Source organism: Puma concolor, chromosome E1 (genome assembly GCF_028749965.1).
Source record: "Puma concolor isolate L17-30 chromosome E1, mPumCon1.1.hap2, whole genome shotgun sequence".
In the NCBI taxonomy this organism is placed as follows: domain Eukaryota; kingdom Metazoa; phylum Chordata; class Mammalia; order Carnivora; family Felidae; genus Puma; species Puma concolor.
The window spans coordinates 55,207,639-55,229,583 of NC_141680.1; the positions used below are offsets into that span (position 1 = coordinate 55,207,639).

Below are 21,945 nucleotides of genomic sequence, written 5' to 3' on the forward strand. Positions count from 1 at the left end.
GTTCTGGGTTCCATCCTCAGACCCTGCTTCATGAAGTACAGGCATCTTCTAAGTTTCCCCTGGTCATACTGATGAGTAGCCAGTTTTGTTTAATACCTAATTTACCCAGCATCAAATATCTGGAGCAATGGTAAAATTTGAAGGAGTAAAAAAAAAAAAAAAAAAACTATTACTATTTTTATTTCTTCCTGATAATTGTTAACATTTTGAAAAGTCCAAATCTGGAGGCGTAGAAGTAAACAAAGGTAAGGTCCATAAGGATGACAAACCCACAAACACTTAGCAAATATAATTGTTTATGTGGAAATTAACATACTGCACACCGTGTGCTGAAGGGGCAGGAAGTATGCATCCAGTGGGCACAATGTAAAGAAGCCATCAATAATTGCTAGCCACCATTGTCATTATCACTATGCAGACTGCATTGAGCAGGGGACAGCAAACTTCTTCCACGAAGAGCCAAAGAGTACATATTTTAGCCTCTCTGTGCCATAGAGTCACCACCACAACTACGCAACTCTACGACTATGTTGAAAAGACAGCCACAGACCCCACATAATTGAACAAGCATGGTTGTGTTCCGATGAAACTTCATGGAGACCAGAGTTTGAATTTCATAGATTTTTCACATGTCATAAAATGCTATTTCCCTTTGTTTTAAAATTTTTTTAAATGCTTATTTATTTTTGAGAGAGAGATAGAACATGAGTGAGGGAGGGGTAGAGAGAAAGGGAAACACGAAATCCGAATCCCAAGCAGTCTCCAGGCTCTGAGCTGCCAGCACAGAGCCCGACCTGGGGCTTGAACCCACAAACTGTGAGATCATGACCTGAGCCGAAGTCAGAAGCTTAACAGATGGAGCCACCCAGGTACCCCTTCCCTTTTCTCTATTCTTTTCAACCCTTTAACCCTTTCTTAGCTTGTGTACCATGCAAAAACAGGCAGTGGGCAATTCAGTATTGTTAATGACAGACACTGTGTTCTACAGAAGATCCCTAGAAGGTACTCTTCTTCCATAACCAAAACTTATTTCCATTAAACGCCTTCCCCTAAAAATGTGTTAAGAAGGTAGATCTCACATTAAGTGTTCTTCACCCCAAAGTACAAAAACAAAACGAAACAAAACAAAACCAAAACAACAAAAAAAAACCCAATGGGACACAAGGAAACATTTGGGGGTGATGGATGCGTCTATCACCTTGATTGTAGTGACAGTTTCGCAGGTGTGTGCTTATGTCCAAACTCATCAAACTGTATACATTACATATGTGCTATTTCTTGTATATCAATTACATTTCATGAAAGTTGTTAAAAAGACAAACAATCTGTGGGCCTGATTTGGCCCCTAGACCTTAGTTTGCCACTGACCGGTCTAGAATGTAACCTGCCATTCACGGGGAGGTATACAAAGCAACAGCTGAGGATCTTTTAACTTGCACACGGGATCTGGCATCTGTGAACACCCGGTCCCCCGGGGAAGCCCTGGGCCTGTGCGCGTTAGGGATGCACCTGCCATTCAGAGGGAAAACCTTGCCATATTTAAAGGTTTTCCCAATCCCTGCTGCAAAGAACATCTGATTTTCAGAATGATGTAAATCCCAGCTTTGCCGGCCAGTAAATTCATGTACATCGTGTTAACATCAGGTTTATATTAAACATTTACATTAAGGATTGGATTGGAAGATTAAATTGTTTGCATACGTCGCAGCCCCGAGGGAACGCCCCCCCTTCCCGCTTTCTCTGCCAATGGCATTGAATTGGTAGCCCGTCCAAAAGGTGTGTGAGACAATAGCGTATGGTCCTTGGTGAAGCTGGGCAGCCTTGACCACTCTGCCCGTGTCCTTAGCAGTTGTCAGGCAAGCTATGAGACATACTGTCACCCCCACGGGGAGAGGATTAAATAACAACACTGAAGATAATGATTTGCTCCAACCTGAATATCAGAATTGTCTTTTCCCCCTAACACTGGTATTTTCCGATCCACAGAGTCATAACTTTTTTGTTAGTTTGATTCAAATCAGTCAAATGACAGCACTGGCTGTTGTAGGTTGGGGACATTTGGTCGCGCAGCTTAAATACTCTGCAGTAGACCGCGCTGGGGAGAGACCGAGGTGGTTCTAAGTCGGGTTCCGAAGGACCACTGTTGTCTCTTGAGTCTGAAGTCCAGAGCTGGAGAGACTGGACACGGGAGGAGCTCAGGTTTGCAGTCTCTCTTGGACCAGCTCTCCCTGCCATGAATGAAGAGTTGCCCAGGACACTCTAACCAGCAAATGGTCTGCAGAACAAATGTTTTTGTGGGGGGGGGGGGGAGAAACAACCACCATGGACTCCAAGTGAAGTGGCTGGAGGAGAGTGATGTTGTTAAAGTGTATGATTCATTAAGTCTTGTCTGAATGTCAGATGTTCAGCGTTCGATGCCATTGCCTCCAATTTAAATCATTTTTAAAGAAGGTGCCGGCAAAGGTGCTGAAAGGCACCTCACTCGGTTCCCGCACTTGAAAAACACTGTCTACTTGTGTGCTGTGGTAAAACTTTGCATTTTGGCTAGACACCCTGTGTGGAGCTGCAGCCTGGGCTTTTTTTTTTTTTTTTTTTTTTTTTTAAGTTTGTACAGTCACCCGAAGGCAGGAAGAGAACATAGTATTTCCACAAGCCAGAGTCCCTCCTGATGGCATCTGCGAAATAAAAAGAGAGTGCTAAGTGCTAAGCAGTGAGAAACCCCATTACGACACAGCCTCCAAGTCTCCCCAAAGGGATCGCCACCTCCGAATCGCTGAGGGTGTGGGCTTTTCTGTCAGGATCCCGTCCGTGTCTTCTAGGATTCTCTTAGGAAGCCCTGCAAGTCTGGAGCTGCTAAGGGTGGTTTATCATCACCAATAAGGAGTGGAGCTAATGTTGCTACCACCCCCCTGGGTTCCTGTCGGTACCCAGTGACCTCGCAGAGACTCTAAACATGCTGGATCCTTGACACCCCCCAGATGTCCTCGAGGGACATCACTCTCACTCTCCTGGCACGAAAAGGCACCTACCACATGGGTGAACCTTGAGGACATGATGCTAAGTGGAACAAGCCAGTCATAAAAGGACACATAGGTACGATTCTATTTACGGGAGGTAGCAAGAATCGGTAAATTCATAGAGACGGGAGGTAGAATGGAGGCCGCCAGGGTCGGGGAGAAGGATGAAATGGAAAGTTGGTGTTTAATGGGGACAGAGTTTCCATTTTGTAAGAGGAAGGAGTTCTGGAGAAGGATGGCAGCGATCCTGCACAACAATGTGAATGTACTTGTGCCATGGAACCCTACACTTAGAGGGGGTTCACAAGGTAAGTTCTGTGTTATGTGTATGTTGCCACAATTTAAAAGGATGACATAGGCCAGGTGGTTAGAAAAGTCCCACCTGAGACTCCAAGTTCTTCCCCGAGTAAGGATGACATCTGGTTTCCAGGGATGTTAATCTGGGATCTGGACTTCCATATTCTCAAACATTAAAAAAAAAGTTTTTAAAAAACTTCTTTTTAATGTGTACTTATTTTTGAGAGAGAGAGAGACAGAGTGTGAGTGGGGGAAGAACAGAGAGAGAGGGAGACACAGAATACGGAGCAGGCTCCAGGCTCTGAGCTGTCAGCACAGAGCCCGACGCGGGTCTCGAACCCACGAACCGCGAGATCATGACCTGAGCGGAAGTCAGACGGTCAACCGACTGAGCCACCCAGGCGTCCCTCAAACATTTTTGACAAGGACATTGTAAATTTTTTTAGAAATACAGTCCTCACTGATAGAAACTTCCCCAGTTCCTCGGGCCGTTGCCGACCCAGGGCTTCAGCAACAGCTAGAAGATGTTTGACTTAGCTCAAGAGTTGAGGGGTTGTGTTTCCCTACGATTCAAAGAGAACACAGATGGTCACTGACCAGAGCTGGAATTTGTCTGGAAAGTAGACAGACACACGGCGGATGAAAGCCATTCAGGCCATTTGAAATGTAACTACACGGAGAAATAATAAGGATGCATAATTTTCTCTGCAATGTACCAATTTCCAAATGCTTCCTCAGATATAGACCACATAGCCCTCACAGCAAAGCCATGGTGATCGTCACCACCGAGGGCCCATGATATGCTAGTCATCATCTTTATCTCTTGCAATTTTTCATCTTGAGCCCAGATTTGGACGTTTGAAGAGGCCAAGACCATCCAGGCTGGTAAGTGGAAGAGACAGGATTCTAAGACAGAATCGTTTATTTGTTTGTGGCATGTTTTTAGCCCAAAATTCTGTATTTTGCCTTTTTTTTCCTAATGTAAGGGTCAAAGAGGAAAGGAAAAAAGGATAGAATCATAGAAGTCTGTAGGTGATAGATGAGATTCAGGCTTTCAGATAAGCTGGAAGAGTCTCTCATTGATTCCTAGCTCTGCAAGGCTTTAGGAAATATCTTTTTAGGAAAAAACTATAACCAGAATTGAGGCCCTCAAATAAGGCATTTAGTCTTTAATACCAAGACTTTCTTCTTCATCCCATTGAATCATTTCTTTTTTTAAGCAACACAACATGTTGTGAAAGCAGAAAGAAATACAAAACAACAACAACAATAAAAAACTTACTAAAAAAAAAAAAAGTATGGGGCATCTGGGTGGCTGAGTCGGCTGGGCGTCCGACTTTGGCCCAGGTCACGATCCAGCACTTCGTGGGTTCAAGTCTTGCATCAGGCTCTGTGCTGACAGCTGGGAGCCGGGAGCCTGCTTCAGATTCTGTGTCTCCCTCTCTCTCTGCCCCTCCCCTGCTTGCACTCTGTGTCTCTGTCTCCCAAAAATAAATAAATACTTTTAAAAAAAATTTTTTAAAGAAAAAAAAAAACCTTGGTACCAGTTATTCTCACCGTTAGATTGCCAATCACTGGGATGATTAATTCCTTTTTTTTAATCTTTAAAAATTTACTTATTTTGAGAGAGAGACAGAGAAAGCAAGCGGCTTAGGGGCAGAGAAAGAGGCAGAGAATCCCAAGCAAGCTCTATACCGTCAGCACAGAGCCTGATGCGGGGCATAAATTCACAAACTGCAAGTTCATGACCCGAGGTGAAAACCAAGTTGGACACTTAACCGACTGAGCCACCCAGGTGCCCCTAGATGATGAATTCTTTAGGTCAACTGTTGTGTGCCATCATCCAAAAATGCAACATCTTGACGTACATGCCTTCCTCTCCTTCTTACCCTGAATACAGATGTCCACCTAAACTTGCCTTTCCTACAGTGACTACAGACAGATCTCTCCCAATCACAGGCTCACTAACCTGGAAGGAGCCCTAAGACGGACCCCTGCAGGTCCCTCCTTAATCCTTTCTAGACAAATGAGATACGATTTCAAAAGGTCATCAGAAAATGCAAATGCCCTCCCTACTTTGGTGACCTGTTTTGAAGCTTTACTCATAGGATCAGAAAAACCTTCATTATCATTACTCTCAAGTTTATCCTTCCTGTAGCAATTTCGTCTTCTTAAAAAAAAAAGTGATCTGTCCAACTTTACGAAAACTTCTCAAATATAAAAATGAATTTATAAACAAATAGATTGGGTGGTTGTAGATAATTTACAAAATAATACCATATTCTATGAAAGGACATAATATAAAGAATCTTTTAATAATGTCTCATCCTAATACTTTGAAAATATGATTCAGCACAGGAATATTTGTGATATAGAAAACTTTGCAAAGACACAAATATTGAGTAAGGTTGAAGACTGTTGCACATACGAGTTTATTTAGACAACGCTTTCTGGGGTCCGTTTCATCTATCTGTTCTTATCACATGCCTGCACAAGCAAATAAAATTTTCTAGATATATCCACCTTGATTGGACTTTGCTGGTCTGTATGCATTTGCATCTGCCCATGAATGAGTCCATTTCAAGCACATGTACATGTCTGTGCATGGGTAGAAAGATAAGCTTAGCAATTGTGTGATTTGTTTCTGCTTAGGCAGTAAGTTACTAATCTCCTGATTGGAACCAGATTTGTATGAATTAGGAGTTGAAATTGGAACAGTCACTGCTGTGTGCAGGATGTAAAGTGAATAAAATGAATGGGGTATTAACCTTCAACCACTGAATATTAATCAGCTTTTCATAAGAAAGAAAACACAGAGCTTGCCACACTAAATATTTTCAGCGCTTATTGACAGGATATGATTTCTTTTCTCCCTTAGTCTTGTTACTTCCAGTCAAGGACCTGAACACTGGACAATAGTCGGCTTGACCCAGACAGATGTATGATTTGAAAAACCCCAGGTACTGTGGGTGGGTCAAACTCTGTGCATGTGTGTCTTCCGGTCACTTCTAGAAGCATGGGCCAAACTAAGCCCAAAGGGAATTCACAGAAGGACCACGGACAGGAAACCTTGATGACCACAAAATGAACACGTAAATTGAATATATTTCCCATTGTCCTGGAAAGGACTTGTAATGGGAATGACTCTGGATATTTGAATGAGATCTACATCTACTCCAAGGCAGATTAAAAGAGAAAGGGTCATGGAATAATGGAATCTGGGTGAAAATGAAACTTGCTATAGGCTTGTTTTGTTTTGTTTTTTTTAATGTGGTATTGCAATTGGTTTTATTTGAGAATGTGAGGTCTTGTATTTATGCCTGTATAATGATAACATACTTACGTCAATTTCTACATTTATCCATATCTATCTATCTATCTATCTATCTATCTGTCTATCTATCATCTCCATACTAATACTCACGGACAAATAGAATGTATATACAGTATATGTACATAATGTCACCAAACAAGGCAGTGGAGTCTTACTTCCTGAAGATATTTTGATATAGCATATATATTTTATTTAAACATTATGCATGTATCTCTGTAAAACTACTTACATAGTGACAAAGAGTACATTAAATAGAAATTGGGCACAATTATAAAATCTAAGGAGGGTGAAAGGGAGAAGGGAGGATTTCTTCCATACCCAGCTCAAGCAAATCTCTTCAAATATTTTCTCAAATCTTTTTTAACATATTTGAATATTTTTTCCATTTATTTTCAAAGCTATATTTCCAGTGAGCATGCTGTATATTTCTAGATATTGTATTAGTTACAAATCAGTAGATACATCTCAATCTCAAACACAGCAGCATAGTGTTAAGTAAATGATTTTCCCCCTTGGTCATCTCTATTTATTTTATTTTATTTTATTTTATTTTATTTTATTTTATTATTTTATTTTTTCCAATAAGTGAGCCTTTCTCTGTCTCTACTACCTAGCTTAGATCTTCACTGCCCTCATATACTCCCTGCCAAAAGTTTCTAACCCTTGAACCTAAACACTGAAGTAATCTCCCATGTAATGTCCCATTTAGCCTTAAAAAAAAAAATCATCCTACTCCTTTTAGCTGGCAGCAATGCTGGAAACCCACCTATTAGGCTAATTTCCTAAAGGTGCTGATAACTGATAATAAGTATGTTACCTGTAGGACAACTCTTTAGAATCTGATGCTTCTCCACACCCCATGATTTCCAGCCCTTGGTTATTCAAACATTTAATTTAGGTATTGTTGTGTTAATGTTCAGAGAAAATTAAAGTTACTAATCATCTGACCTTACGGTAGGGAGACGATCCTGGATTATCCAGCACAAGGAGGCCAAAGGGGAGGCCAAAACTTAAATTTTGACTTGTCTTGCTGTTGCTGACTTTGAAGAAGGAGGAAGGAAGCTGGGAGCCCAGGACAGCTGGCCACTCCCTGCCGACAGCCAGCAAGGAAACAGGGGCCTCAGTCCTGCAACCCCGAGAAACCAAGTTCATCAACAACTGCATGAAGCTGAAAGGGACTCTCCCCCAGAGCCTCTGGTGAGGAAGACAGTCCTGCCGACACCTTGATGTCAGCCTGGTGAGTGAGACCCATGTTGGATGGGCAACCTACAGAAACTATGAGGTATTGATTTGTGTTCTTTTAAACCACAAAGTTTAGGGTAACTTATTATGACAGCAATAGAAAACCAATACAGGCAGCCTGCCAAAGACTCCTGAGGGAAAACTTTATGAACCCAAAGGAATAAAATCACAAGAGTGCCCCAGAACAGCCTGGAAAGAGAAAGATTGCCATAGATAAGGCATCCCTGTCTCATCTTTAAACTACCTGTGGTTTACAATTGCCTTTAAATAATCATAGCTCCTCACCTAAATGTACTGGTGCGAGTGTGGTTAAGTCTTTTACAATAAAAGGTTAATAAAAAGAACTGGGCACGAGTGACACAGAGACAATAGCCATCGGTGGCCCCTCCCATTGGTTTTCCTACATATTTGGTAGTAGCATCTTAGTCCAGTTTCCACTGGAGATCTCTGACCCTCAGACAAGTTAAATGGCTTGCTGAGATCATACAAGTAATTAGTAGTAAATCAGAAACTCAAGTTCAAGTTCTCTAATGTCTTATCCTAAACTTCCCATATCATTTCCCTGAATCCCTACTTACTATGAAAACTGGCTGAAATTAAGAGAAAGCCCTAATAACGAGGCCACAAGAAACTATGTCGTGATAGTATATGTAAAGGGAATATAGGAGTCTACCTTGATTGTTTGCAGGCTAAGCCATATCATCAAAAGGCAGTGCTGGTTTTCTGACTCATTGATAACTCAGAAAAAAAGAAAAAAAAAAAAAGAAAGAAATAGATAACCAGATACTTGGGACAAGGAGGATTTTGATTTAGATTACCTAAATTGATGTTTCCATAATTCTCTATTGCACTTTCCCCAGGATCTCCTGGCCATTCTCAACTTTAAATAGCTCTGATACTAACAAGCCTGGGTCTGCCTTAGCAGATAATATCAATTTGTAATCCTGGAAGGCAAACTGAAAAGCCCTAGGAAGAAAATGTAATGACTCAGCATGCATATTGAGAATGGAATCCAGAAACTCAAGGCACAAATGCCCAATTACTTGAATGGAGCCTTATTTGGAGGATGTTAGAGTCCTTGCCACCCCCCCCCCCCCATCTGAATTCCATTGGCATTGCTAGCATCTTCCCTTCCGTCTACTGGGTTTCTCCCTTTCTGTCATCTTCAACCAACAGCCAAACATCTCAAACCCCAAAATCCTGAGGCAAATAACTGTTGCTGGCTGTTGGATTTTAGGATCAGACCACAGACCCATCCCTCTTCCCAGTCACCTCACTGAAACATCCAGCGCTGGAGGAAGGTTCAGGCGGTTTCTGCTGAAGCAGTTTATGAACATCCTGTCTAAAGGCTACCCAGTACAAGAAGGGGACGCTAAAAAGAGGTGGAATGATTTATATAATGTCTTGGTTGAGATCATAAAGATATGGAGCGCCCCTCGCTTCACCTTTTGGAATAAGATCCATAAAGAAGCAAAATGATCTAGAAAGCAACCTTCAAGCCTGATGGGTATGAAATGTCCACCTTAGACATTTCTGTAAATATTTAAGCTTTAGCCTAGGATTTTCACCTCAGTCTGTGAGACCCTTAAATCTCTAGTTGAGTTTTAGAAAATCCTTTCAACTGATAAAGAGAAAAGGATAGCTTCATTTGAGGTCCCTACAAGGAAAAGAAAATTCATTGGACCAAGAGTTGGAGTGACATCAGACACAGCTCCAACTTCTCCCCCCGTGCCCCCTGTACTGTCCGATTCTAACATCACGTACTTTCTATCAGTTAGAAGGACCTGCTAATGGAGGAGGAAGAAAAAGAAGGGAATCCTGATATGTAATTATTTTGGGCCAGAGAAAGCCACACAAGGCTCCTAGGATGCCTACATTTATTAGCCTCTGATCCTCTCTACTTTGATTTGATCATCTTTGGAAGTCAAGAGAATGGACAAACCCCCAAACAATGACACTGGCAAGCCCAGACCCTGGCCCCCACTCCCCACAATACTGCATGTAACAATGATCTCCAATACATTGCTACCGTTCTTCTGGTAGCTACATAAGAATGCATGACTGGATATAAAATGTAGTCTCTTGTCCCCTAGACTACCCCCTTGTGATGTCACTTTTAGGGCGACATTTTTTTTTCAGTGACTCTACAAGAATATAAAAGCTGCCAGCTTTGAATGATACATATTTCCTCAAACTGGGAAGCCTTCCTTCAAGTCCAGAATGATTATAAAGTGAGCATGTTCTATCCTTGGGAGCACAGGGCTTAGAAAGGGGAGGAGGGAGTAAGGGTCATGACACCTCTCCTACAGTTATACAATCCCATTCCAGAAGGAGAGACCTCGGATGATTAAAATACTGTTTTTACAGCTGTCACACAAACACTATTTAGAATTCGTATTCTGTATCCCAGGATTTAATGCAAATTGTCCACATAACGGAGGGTCAAAATGACAATTTAGATGCAATTAGCCAGATGTGTTGGAATGAAATTTCTCCCACAACCCCTCAAAAATTATCTGAATAATTTACACACACATAATCACCTTACTCCAGTGGGAAAATTGTGTGCCCTTGTTTATTTCCCCCAACTACCTAGAGTTTTCAACAGTGTTACATCGAGAAAGTGCCAACTTCGGGAAGCAAATAAGATAACTCTGTGAGGCCAAGCTGTCTCTCTTTTCAATGCAGACAGAATTAATTTGTTTTCATTAACTCCTTATCAAGTTACCTGACTTTGATTCCCAGCACAAAATGTATTTTCAAAAGGGGGGTAGTGGTGGTCGTGATGGTGGTAGATTTTCAGGAAATAGCAAGTTCTTTTTCTACTGAGATAAAAATCATTTGGCAAGCCAAAGTGAAATACTTCTGGTTTCCAGTAGAAAGAGACAGAGAAAAAGAAAAAAAAAAAAAAATAGAAGATGCTAATGAACCACAAAAGAAAAAGAACGAAGTATTTTTTTTTTTTTAAATAAGACCTTACTTTTGAAAAGAGCTCAGTTTGCAACCAATTTTTGACGAAATGTCAAAGTGATTCCTTCGGGAGCTATGTCAGAGCGAAACCAGGCCATAGGAGGAGAGGGATAAAGAAATGAGCAATTCAGATGACTTTCATGAAAGGGCCCAGGACCATCAGAACTGACCTTTCAGACACAGCCTTTTATCTCTAAGAAGGATGAAGCTGGTAAGAGCCAGTGATACAGTGCAAAAGAAGGGAGCCTTGAGCCTAGGTGCCCAACTGCATTGTGAGGTAACTGTCTTGGGGTGAGGGTACTGTGGGCTGCTCCTTGGGAAAGCAGTCTGTTTTTATAATCTATGCATCTGAAGCAAGGGGTCATACCCCACAGGCTAGTGAGGAAGAATGAGACCCACAGAGGACTCCCAGGGCTCACCTGCCCTCATAACTGTAAGGAGCCTTTAGAACCCCTCATCCCCCAAAGTGGTCACCCCCTCCTCCCATGCTCCAGGATTCAGATGCTAATGTGGGAAGAGATGTTCAGCAGGAAGGGCTGGGAAAGAAGTAAGAAGGGAAGCTTGGAACCCCGGGTGACCCTGCAGAAGATCAACCACTGGCTTGGAGCCATGTTCACACCAAGAGCCGCAGGACCCTTTAGCTCTGGTCCGAAATGAAGACAACCCAGGCATCGAGGTTGCATACAAACCTGCCCCCAAAAGCAGCTTGGAGACGGTCAGTGAGGTCATCAGTCCTGCTCCCACTCCAGCGAGAAAACAAGTCTTCATCCGTTGGAACTGAGGTGGGAGGCAGAAAGCAAGGAATCAGAATCACAGGGTCTGGAGGAGAACAGGAGATTGTGGGATCTTACTGTTTGCATTTATCCAACTCCAAGGAGGGACGACCAGCCTTTTCTCCCTCCCTTCTGGGAAGGATTCCGACATTTGAGAGCCCCAAACACTGAAAAGATTATTGTCCTCCTTATCTCACTGTCTGTCTATCTTTGTATCTATCTGTTCTGTGTCCATCATTATCTGTCTACCTACCTACCTATCTTCTGTCTATCTGCAGAATTGTGATTGTCAGGCTGTTCCCCAATAGGCTCGGTATTTTCCTTCCATACACATGGCAGCACCACCAGTCTTCACCTCCTTAAAGTCATATAAGCCACGAGATTGGCTTGGGCCAATGGAATGTGAGCAGACGTTTTCTGGCAGGAGACTAACTTCAACGGCCAATGAACAATTGCCCATGCTGTCTCCCCTCTGCCACTGAGGCCAGGGCTGTTTGTGACCATCCTGCTTCCCTGAGCGAAGGCTGAGTAGTACAGAACCACCCGCCCCCTCCGTCTCGGGATCCACTGTCCCTCCTGGCCAGCCCACAGTGAATGTGTAATACAAATTAAAAATACACCTTTCTTGCTTTCAGCCATGGAGATTTTGACATCATTTTTTTTTACTGAAGATGCAAAAATATAAAATCGTAAGAAAGGAGTCTGCAGGATTCCTTTCCCAAGTGACTACTTTGATAGCTTGGCACTTCCATGAAATAATCAAGTTCTTTCAAGAATTTCTCTCCTTCTTTTGATGCTTATGCTACGACAGTGGTATGTTAAGTATGCAACGTACCTGTCTGTTGAGCAATCAAATCCTTCTCACCTTAGAAATTCTATCCTCTGGTAAGCACAGCAGACCCCACTGATATTGTTTTGTTGTTATTAGTTTATTCATTTTTTTTTTTAAGAGAGAGAGAGAGAGAGCACAGGGGAGGGGCAGAGAGAGAGAGAGAGGGAGAGAGAGAGAATCCCAGGCAGGCTCCACACTGTCAGTGCAGAGCTTGATGCAGGGCTCGAACTCATGAGCCATGAGATCACGACCTGAGGTGAAATCAAGAGTTGGACATTTAACCGACTGAGCCACTCAGGCTCCCCCTCCCTGACTTTTAAACACTACACTGAGATCCCTCCACTGTCATTTGCCAATCACGTGTCCTTGGAAAGTTTACTCAAACTCTCTAAATCTCAGCTTCTGTGGCTATAAAATTAAATGTAATTCCTATATCTCTGATTTATTGTGCCATGGGAGTAAAAGTATACAACTAGGATACTAGTTCCCTTCCATACAATGGGAATGACAATACCTACTTCCCCACCTGGTAAGTAAATTGGCCAACATAGAGAGCTCTTCGCAGGTCTATGCACTAAATTCGTAGCCATTGATATAACCATTGTGATCAGCATTACATTAAGAAATTGCATAGGACCTTGTATGTAGTCAATAAATCTTAGCTGCTTCCCTTGCCCTTGGTGAACGGGCGCTTCGTGTTTAGGAGTGGGGTCATTCAGGATAGCATTATCCATAGCTAATCAGGAGGGGGGGCCAACATCCTAAAAAAAGAACTAAAAAAAAAAAAGCATCTCTGCTTTAGACCCATTTATGATGAGACATGTCTGGATCCTTAGGATGCCAGGTTTTTTCCATTCTGCAAACACATGGCTTCCATTAGTTGACCGATACTGACACATTGGAGTCTTCCAAAGTCCTCTGGGCCTCTGATGAGTGAAAGGTTTGCATGCCCAACAAGAAAAAGGCAGCCTCTGCAGGCGTGGAAATGCTGCCAGGGGCGGGGCAGCCGAGGTGTTGAGTTTAGGTAGGAGACCAAATCTGGCTCTGTTTTTAATGACCATCCTGTCCACGCCTGAAAATAAACTAGCCACACCTGGTGAGATTCCTAACGCTCTGGAGCCCCGATACTGATGTCAGTGTGCATATAGGGCCTCCATTAATCAGAGTGATGCTGTGGGGTGCGTGCTCACCCCAGGGCTGCAGGATAGTGAATGATCTGCAACGTGAACACACCGTCTCTTCTGAGCTTTCTCATCCAAAGCAAACCCAAGCTCCCGTGTCATGCTCCTTTTAGTTGGTGTTCTAAGGACACCGTGGCTTGGTTGGCTTCTTTGGAACAGTCCTGCATTCTAATTAGCTTGCAGTGGGAGTCTGCGTAATGGGAACTCAGCGCCCGCCTAGCCACATCATCTGTTTCCCCGCCTTCAAAGCTGCAGGGTCCATTTTTGTACTGCACGGTAGTGACGGTAGGGACCTCATTTCATGTTCTGTGTCTCGGCAACAAGTGCTACTTAACAGGGGGGAAAGTCGGGGTCATCGTTGATCTGAGAAATTTAGGGCAATTCTCCGCTCTAAATTTCATCGCAAGGAGTGGCTTCCACGGAAATAAGTCTTTGTATCCTTGATCACAGAGGGGACCTTGATTACACTTAGGATAATCTCATTAGCTCTCAAAATATTTGCATGACTATGAAGAAAGGATGAGCAGGTAAGAGTGTAATAGAAGAATAATGAAGGCACATTTGCCTAAAATTTGCAAGCTGACCGTGTGTTTTCAAATGTACCAAATCACTTGATTCTTTCTACAACCTGTGAGCTACATGAGTAGTTCCTCTTAGCCCATTTTACAGGTGAGGAGAGTGAGGCAGAAGGAGGTCAGCCCACCTCGATCTGCATCCCAGCTCCCACCCACTAACTCTTAAACCCAGGGCAAGTTTCTCCATCTTTCTGTGTGTCCTCAGAAAATGGGGGAGAACATCAGTCATAACTTCATGGTTGCTGTTACTTTTAATGAGTTAATGTAGAAGTGTAAAAATGCTTAAAGATGATTTGTGACACACCAAGTGTTTGATGTGTGTTGGCTATTGTGAATACGAGGAAGGGGAAAAAGTTGAAAATTTGGGACCCAAGATACTTAGGGATGAAAATATCCATGGGAAGGAGACTTGAGCTGAGGTGAAATCCATATCATACTTGCACTGAGAAAGCAAACAAGCAAAACAGCATGCCCTTATCTTATAGCTGTTCCATTCCTGTGCCGTCTATACCCTGCACTCTACCTTGGAATATCTGCACAAGGGTAGATGACATGCTGCCCCAAGTCCCTCATGGTCACGGCAAGGTTCTGACCAAATCTGACAGCTGGTCGTGGGAGGTTATATCTCCTTCTTGTTTGGCAGAAGCACATCCAAAATGTATGAGGGGAAAAAGGGATAAAATTTGACCCCTTCCAATCCATGGCTAAAATAAATTAAATTTTTGTTATGTGCCAGGCATGATGCCATAAAAGTTACATGCATTTTCTCATTTGTTTCTCATAAATAGAGTGACCAATTGTACTGGTTTGCTCAGGACCAAGGAGTTATCTGAAACCTGGGATTTTCAGTGCTAAAACTGGGAAAGGTGTAGGCAGGCCGGGACAATTGGTCAACCCTACACAAGGTTAAGTACTTTCTGCACCCCATTTTGCAGATGAAAGATTTGAAGCTTAAGGAGTCCCAAGCTCACACAGCTAGCTGGGCTAGTTGGGATTTTTTTTTTTTTAATGTTTATTTATTTTGAGAGAGAGAGAGAGACCATGAGTGGGGGTGGGCAGAGAGAGAGAGGGAAAGCAAGAATCCCAAGAAGGCTCCAAGCTGTCAGCACTAAGCCCAATGTGGGGCTCTATCCCACGGACCATGAGATCATGACCCAAACTGAGATCAAGAGTTGGATGCTTAACCAACTAAACCATCCAGGCACTTTGTTAGTTGGGATTTTTAAACCTATGCTTTTAAACCATTAGAAGATACTAGCTAAGGTGGCTCAGTCAGTTAAGCATACGACTCTTGGTTTCAACTCAGGTCACAATCTCACGGTTTTGTGAGTTCAAGCCCCATGTCGGGTTCTGTGCTGGCAGCACAAAGCCTACTTGGGATCTCTTTCCCCCCCCCCCCTCTGCCGTCTACTTGCACTGTCTGTATCTCTCTCAAAATAAATAAATAAACTTTAAAAAACTTAAAAAAACATACTAGCTAAGAAAGAGCTTCTTCCTATGGGGGAAGTTGTGGCTCATCAGCAAATGAGTAAATTTAGCTATGGCTTTCCTTGTTAAAAAGGGTTTAATATTCTGTTAGGCAGCATTTCTCTGTTGTTGATACTATTCTTCTTTTTCTGTTCCATTGTTGTTATACTTCCAAGTGATTTAGGTCATATCTGAAATGCTAATTAATAGACCTTTAGTTTTTAACCAGTGTCATTCCATCTTTGAGGAAAAAGGACAATGACGTTAGTGTTAGCAACTCCAAGAGAATCAAGACTTGCTTCGTAAGAGATGAGTTCTATTATATTGTCTTTTCTGGTTTCCACTCAAAAGAGATCTTGGCTAGCAGTGACTTTCTGTGAATTATAATTTCAGAGGCCACCAGTGACTCTCAAAAGACATTATCTTAGCTCCTACCCACTTTCCAAATGTATTTCATAGATATCACCTACTATACTGTCTTTATAAAACAGACTCACAGAGTGGGATCCATGGGTTGCGTGACCCAAAGGGGTCATCATCTCAAGTTATAAGAAGGCCCAGGAAGAAAGTTTCCTTGTAGAAAAGGATTTTCCAGTTTCCTGAACAACTTCCGGAAAAGCTTAAGTACATCTCAAAAGAAACCAGTGATCATAGCTGCGAGATGAACACTGCGTACATTTAAGGGCTACCTGAGGACACTCTAAAATCCCAAGGCAAAATTGACCTTCTTGACTTGATAGAGAAATAGGGCCAATTGGGAGCACTGGAGGGTTCTGTTTCTCACGAGTCATTTTGTCTGTGGATATGCCTCACAAATTAAAACATACATAAAAAAAGAAAATCCCTAGGTGTGAGATGATGACCGTTTCAAATCTGGTCATTTGACAATCACAAAAGTGTTGGATGGAAGCCTGCTGTTCTGAGGATTTTGGTTTTCTTTTTAAAATCCTGCAGGTTGCTGAACTTACGAAGAATCCTTGATTCAAATAAAAAGTGAGGGCTTTTGCAAAGGGTCATTCTCTTTGCTATCAGATGTATTTTAGTGTATAGTTTTCGACTCTGGCTTATGTGGATGTCTAGGCTTGCTTCTACTAACTCATTTAATCTCTGACTTTATAAAAAAGCATGTTTCCTGTTTACCTTTGTCCGAAGGGAGTGCAATCTGTGCTTCCTAGCTCTTTCAACAATCCCAGTTTTCCAAATTTCATATCAGAATGCTTGTGTGGCACGGTGTTTCTGTGTTTGTCTCCGCAGGTTGGAAACTGCAAACTCCCAGAGAGAAAATTAAGTTACTATTTGCAAAGACATCCACTTACCAAACTATGATTTCAAAAAGAAAAGATCAACACTTTAATCTACTGCAAGTGAGTGAAGGAGGGAAAGAAAATTTAATACAAATAAGTGCTGAGCTACAAGTTTAAAAATGAATAGAAGAAATTCCCCCCCAAACGTTTAATTTTCATATATAAGCTAGTTGCTGAATTGAAGAAGGGTTAGCATTCAATACAAGCACATTTGAAATCAATCAAAACCAGACAATCGAACCGAATTCACTTGTTACACCCCTCTATTTCTCGAAGCTGAGAAAATTGTGCTTCAGAGAAACTTTGATAAACAACCATTTGACCACAGACGTCAAATATTTTATCATTAAAATTTTTTTTAAATGTTTATTTAACTTTGAGAGAGAGAGACAGAGAGAGAGAGCACAAGTCGGGGAGAGGCAGAGAGAGAGGGAGACACAGAATCCAAAGCAGGCTCCAGGCTCTGAGTTGTCAGCACGAAGCCCAATGTGGGGCTCGAACTCATGAACTGCAAGATCATGACCTCAGCCAAAGTTGGACGCTCAACCAACTGAGCCACCCAGACACCTTGAGGGCAAACATTTTAATATTACATACCCACCAACCCAACATACAGATGAGAACATTGAGGACCATCATTTGTTACTAGTAATAGTAACTTGCTTTTAGTAATAGTCCTTGTTTTTAATAATTTGTTCTAGAATTTATAAATATATCATCCACTTCATCTGTATTCATCATTGCACCAAAGGGATGCCCAACATCCAACATATAAATATACAAATAAATGATTTTTATGACCACAGACATTTGTTTCCCAAAACCATTTCAAAATTTTGTCACTTTCTCCATATATATTTAGAATCTGTGCTATCTGAAATCCTTAACTCTCAGAAAATCAAGGTTTGAAAGAAATAGCAATTCTCTACCCCCACCACATATACACACACACACACACACGCATGTGCACACACACACACAGCAATAATTTTTGCAAATGAGTACACTGGTGAAGAAAAGAATGTACAGTCACCACATATCATGAAATAGACTCACCACATATCATGAAATAGACTCACTGTTCATGGGGAACAAAGTCTTAAAAAATAGCCCAAAAAGTTCATATTAAAGGCAATATTTTGGGTTATTCATGTGTTTTCATTTCCAATTCCTCATCATTTGGGTAACTTCAATCTTTTAAAAAAGAATATATTTAGGGGCACCTGGGTGGCTCAGTCGGTTAAGGATGCAACTTCAGCTCAGGTCATGATCTCACAGTTTGTGAGTTCAAGCCCTGCGTCAGGCTCTGTGCTGACAGCTCGGAGCCTAGAGCCTGCTTCAGATTCTGTGTCTCCCCCTGTCTCTGCCCCTCCAGTGCTCATGCTCTGTCTTTCTCTGTCTCTCAATAATAAATAAAAACATTAAAAATTAAATTAAATTAAATTAAATTAAATTAAATTAAATTAAATTAAAAAAAAGAATATATTTGTAAATAGAAGTCATGAGTTGGCAGTTGAATTCAGGTCTGACCATTTCACCTGAGCAACGAAAAAATAAATGCCACGGAGCCCTGCAAAACTGTCTGCCTCCCCTTGGCAACTCTCTTGTTTCCTCCTGAGATTGTCTAATTATACAATAATGCTGGAGTATTCTTCATTTGTAGATTAATTAGCTTGTGCCTAAGCAGTTCTTTGAACATAAGAGGCAACATGTAAATCTAAGTATAATTATTCATCCTCAAGCTAATGATCATTTAATTAGTGTTTTCGGCTCCTTTAATGGTCCATAAAAAAGAGGGTAATTTGGGGAAGGGTCTTGTACTGTAGCTGTTAAGAGAAGTTTAGGATTGTAGCTCTAACTAGAATGGAAAACAATGTTCGACGTTCAAATAAAGCTCTTAAAATTGGAAGTAAATTGGAAATCGACTCCCTCCTCTGCTGGTAACTAAGAGCCATGAAAGAACTGAAAATGAAGCATATTATTTGGTTCATTTACATATTTCCAGAATTCAGAATCATAGTTTGAATTGCGCTCATCTGATGCTTTGTGGAGGTGACGTTTATAGTTTTGTTTTCATGTTTATTTATTTTTGAGACAGAGAGAGACAGAGAGACAGAGTGTGGGCAGGGGAGGGGCAGTTTTGTGAGGTTGAGCCCCCCATCTGACTGTGTGCTGGCATCACAGAGCCTGCTTGGGATTCTCTCTCTCCCTCTCCCCCCACCCCAACACTTGTACTGTTTCTGTCTCTCTCAAAATAAATAAATAAACTTTAAAAAATCAAGTAAATAAAAAAACTTGACGAACATATGTCTAGTCTTATTCTTCCTAGACAAGAATTTCCTTTGCCAACCCGTAAGTCAAGTCGCACAAATGCAATATTGGGAGGTCACGGTTCTGCTATTTTGTCATGGTCACAGGCACACCTTCCAGCCAAGCTTTGGGGGATGCTGTAAAATTAAATAGTCAAAAGAGTTTAAAACTGCAAAAGCAGTTATAAAGGTACACAAGTTATATTACCTTTTTCTCAAAAGAAGAAAAATCAAAAGAACACAAAAAATTTAACAATGCAATAAACTATAGCATAGTTGGAGGGACTATAATGATAACGATGCTATTTGAAATTTTACTGAAGAAAGAGACACTTTCACAATAAGAGAGAGATGACTACCTTAAGGTACCCAAAAGTCTACTCTGCTTTTCAGAAGGATGTTTTTCACGTTCCTTTTGGAACTTCTGGAAGAATTTCTAAATCTGATTTCCTCAAAAATATCGACATCCATGTCAGATAACACGGGCAACACAGGGTAAGGCACTCCTTACCCACGAGGCTGGAAGGACAGCAACACGCATTTGATCAGGTACAAAACGTGTGTCTCAAGAGGTTCTATTCGAAAGGTCCTTGCAAAGGATGAGTGCACAGAATCTATATCGGCATTGGAGCCAACGGGTAAGGCATGGCATTCCCCAAACGCATTCTGCCTGTACTCTTGTGACCAGGGATTTGCCTGGCTCCCTCTCTATCCTCCCTTATTTCTTGACCAGCTCCAATAGCACCAACTCCTACAGCATACGCACGATCTTGTCTCTGCATCTGAAATCATGTAAGAGAACTGAAGAAAATATATCTTCATGGAAATAAAACATCAGTTTTTAAAAAAATTTTTTTAACATATATTCATTTTTGGGAGTGAGAGACACAGAGCATGAGCAGAGGAGGGGCAGAGAGGGAGGGAGACGCAGAATCCGAAGCAGGTTCCAGGCTCCGAGCTGTCAGCACAGGGCTCGACGCGGGGCTCGAACCTGAGCTGAAGTCGGACGCTTAACTGACTGAGCCACCCAGGCACCCTGTAAAACATCAGTTTTTAGAGGGCCTGAATCTTTTTAAAACGAGGCAGGAGAAAAACAGATATCGCCAATACCCAGAAAAAAAAAAAAGCCTCCGTATAATAATATATTTGATACATCTGAAGAGAAGTGCCATCTAACATTTTTCCTCGGCTTCTTTTCTGAATATGAATGCTTTCTGTATTTCCTTGAAACTATGAGGATTAAAAAAAAATTCAGGGGTGTTTGGGTGGCTCAGTCAGTTGAGTGTCTGGCTTTTGGTTTTGGCTCAGGTCATGATCTCATGGTTTGTGAGTTCAAGCACTGCATCCGGTTCTGTGCTGACAGCATAGAGCCTGCTTGGGATTCTCTCCCTTTCTCTCTCTCTCTGCCCCTCCCCTACTTGCATACCCGCTTACTTTCTCTCTCTCTCTCTTTCAAAGTAAATAAGCAAACGTAAAAAAACTCCAAAAACGGAACAAAATTTTTATCACGGATGATTTCTTTTAGTCTCAAGTTTCCCCCCTATTTTTAGAAAAACAGAAAGATAACAACAATACGCCACAAACAAACAAACCTGTACCAGGGATGCTAGGTTCGGCAGTCTTTACCGCTTTCTGTTGGTAAAACAGGATAAAATACGAGAGTGCCTGTTTACGGAAGTGACAGGCGTTGCGAAATGTAACGTTCACTTTCACCATGGAAAGCCAAGTGAAAGAGGGTGAAAACCCAAGCAGATCCTACTGGAATAATTAAAATACGAATGTCTTTCACAAAGACTCTGATTCCAGACGGCTGCCCCCACGGGCCTTCCCCCCCTTTCATGAGAGGCTCTGAAACCATTTCGCTTGGGGGTGAAAGTAAATTTTAGCAGAGCGAGGAAAAATGCCAAACATCCACGGCAACTTAGAATTTTTCCACTTTCTTTACATGTTCAATTGAGACGTTCATAAAATTATAAATGAAAGGACACATTATGAGCACTTTCTTTGAAGGGGAAAAAAAAGGGTCTTGCCTGGAAGTAAAATCTTGGAGTCTGTATCCTTCTCTGGAGAACACTCGAGAGCTTTCTCTGCCAACAGCGGGACCCCTGAAAGAGCTTGCCTTTGCCCTCAGGATTCCAAAAGGTAGGCCCAGTTGTTCCCCCAGATTGTGGGGGAGGCATGAAGCACCAGGAGAAGGCTTGCGAAGCACGGGGGGCCCCGGGCTGGTGTCCCTCAGGGACTGAGGTCCGTGTGTCTGGGCGCCTTCATTCCACCTCCCTCTACCCTCCCCTTCCCCTCCCACCACCGGGGATTCACTCGTGTTTACACTGGGGAGACGGTAACTTCTGCTTCTTAACGTTTAAAAGAAGTTTAAAAGCTTATAAAAAGGCTCTTAAGATTTCTTGGACACCAAATGCCTCTTGCAGAACAATATTTTGATGGGTTAAGTGTAAATGAATCAGAAACCTACATATTAAATTTCCCCTGACATACACATCAGTTTAAAATATTAATGGAAAAAGTGCCCAGGGCTCAAAATGTTTGGGATTTCCTCAAACCCAAAATGCTTGAACATGAAGAGTGGAAATCCATTTGAACCAGTCAGGTTTGCTGATTCTCCACACCCCGCCCCCCCCGCCCAGAG

At 42.0% G+C, this 21,945-nt stretch overlaps 1 long non-coding RNA gene across 1 annotated transcript; it reads right to left on the reverse strand.

Annotated features, from left to right (window-relative positions):
• Positions 1-279: 279 nt before the first annotated feature.
• On the reverse strand, positions 280-21,917 carry LOC147574508 (uncharacterized). The gene is made up of 3 exons (XR_015244269.1): positions 16,829-21,917; positions 11,550-11,637; positions 280-2,675 (listed from the first exon to the last, which is right to left on the reverse strand). It is a non-coding gene; the product is annotated as an uncharacterized LOC147574508 (long non-coding RNA).
• Between the last annotated feature and the right edge of the window lie 28 nt (positions 21,918-21,945).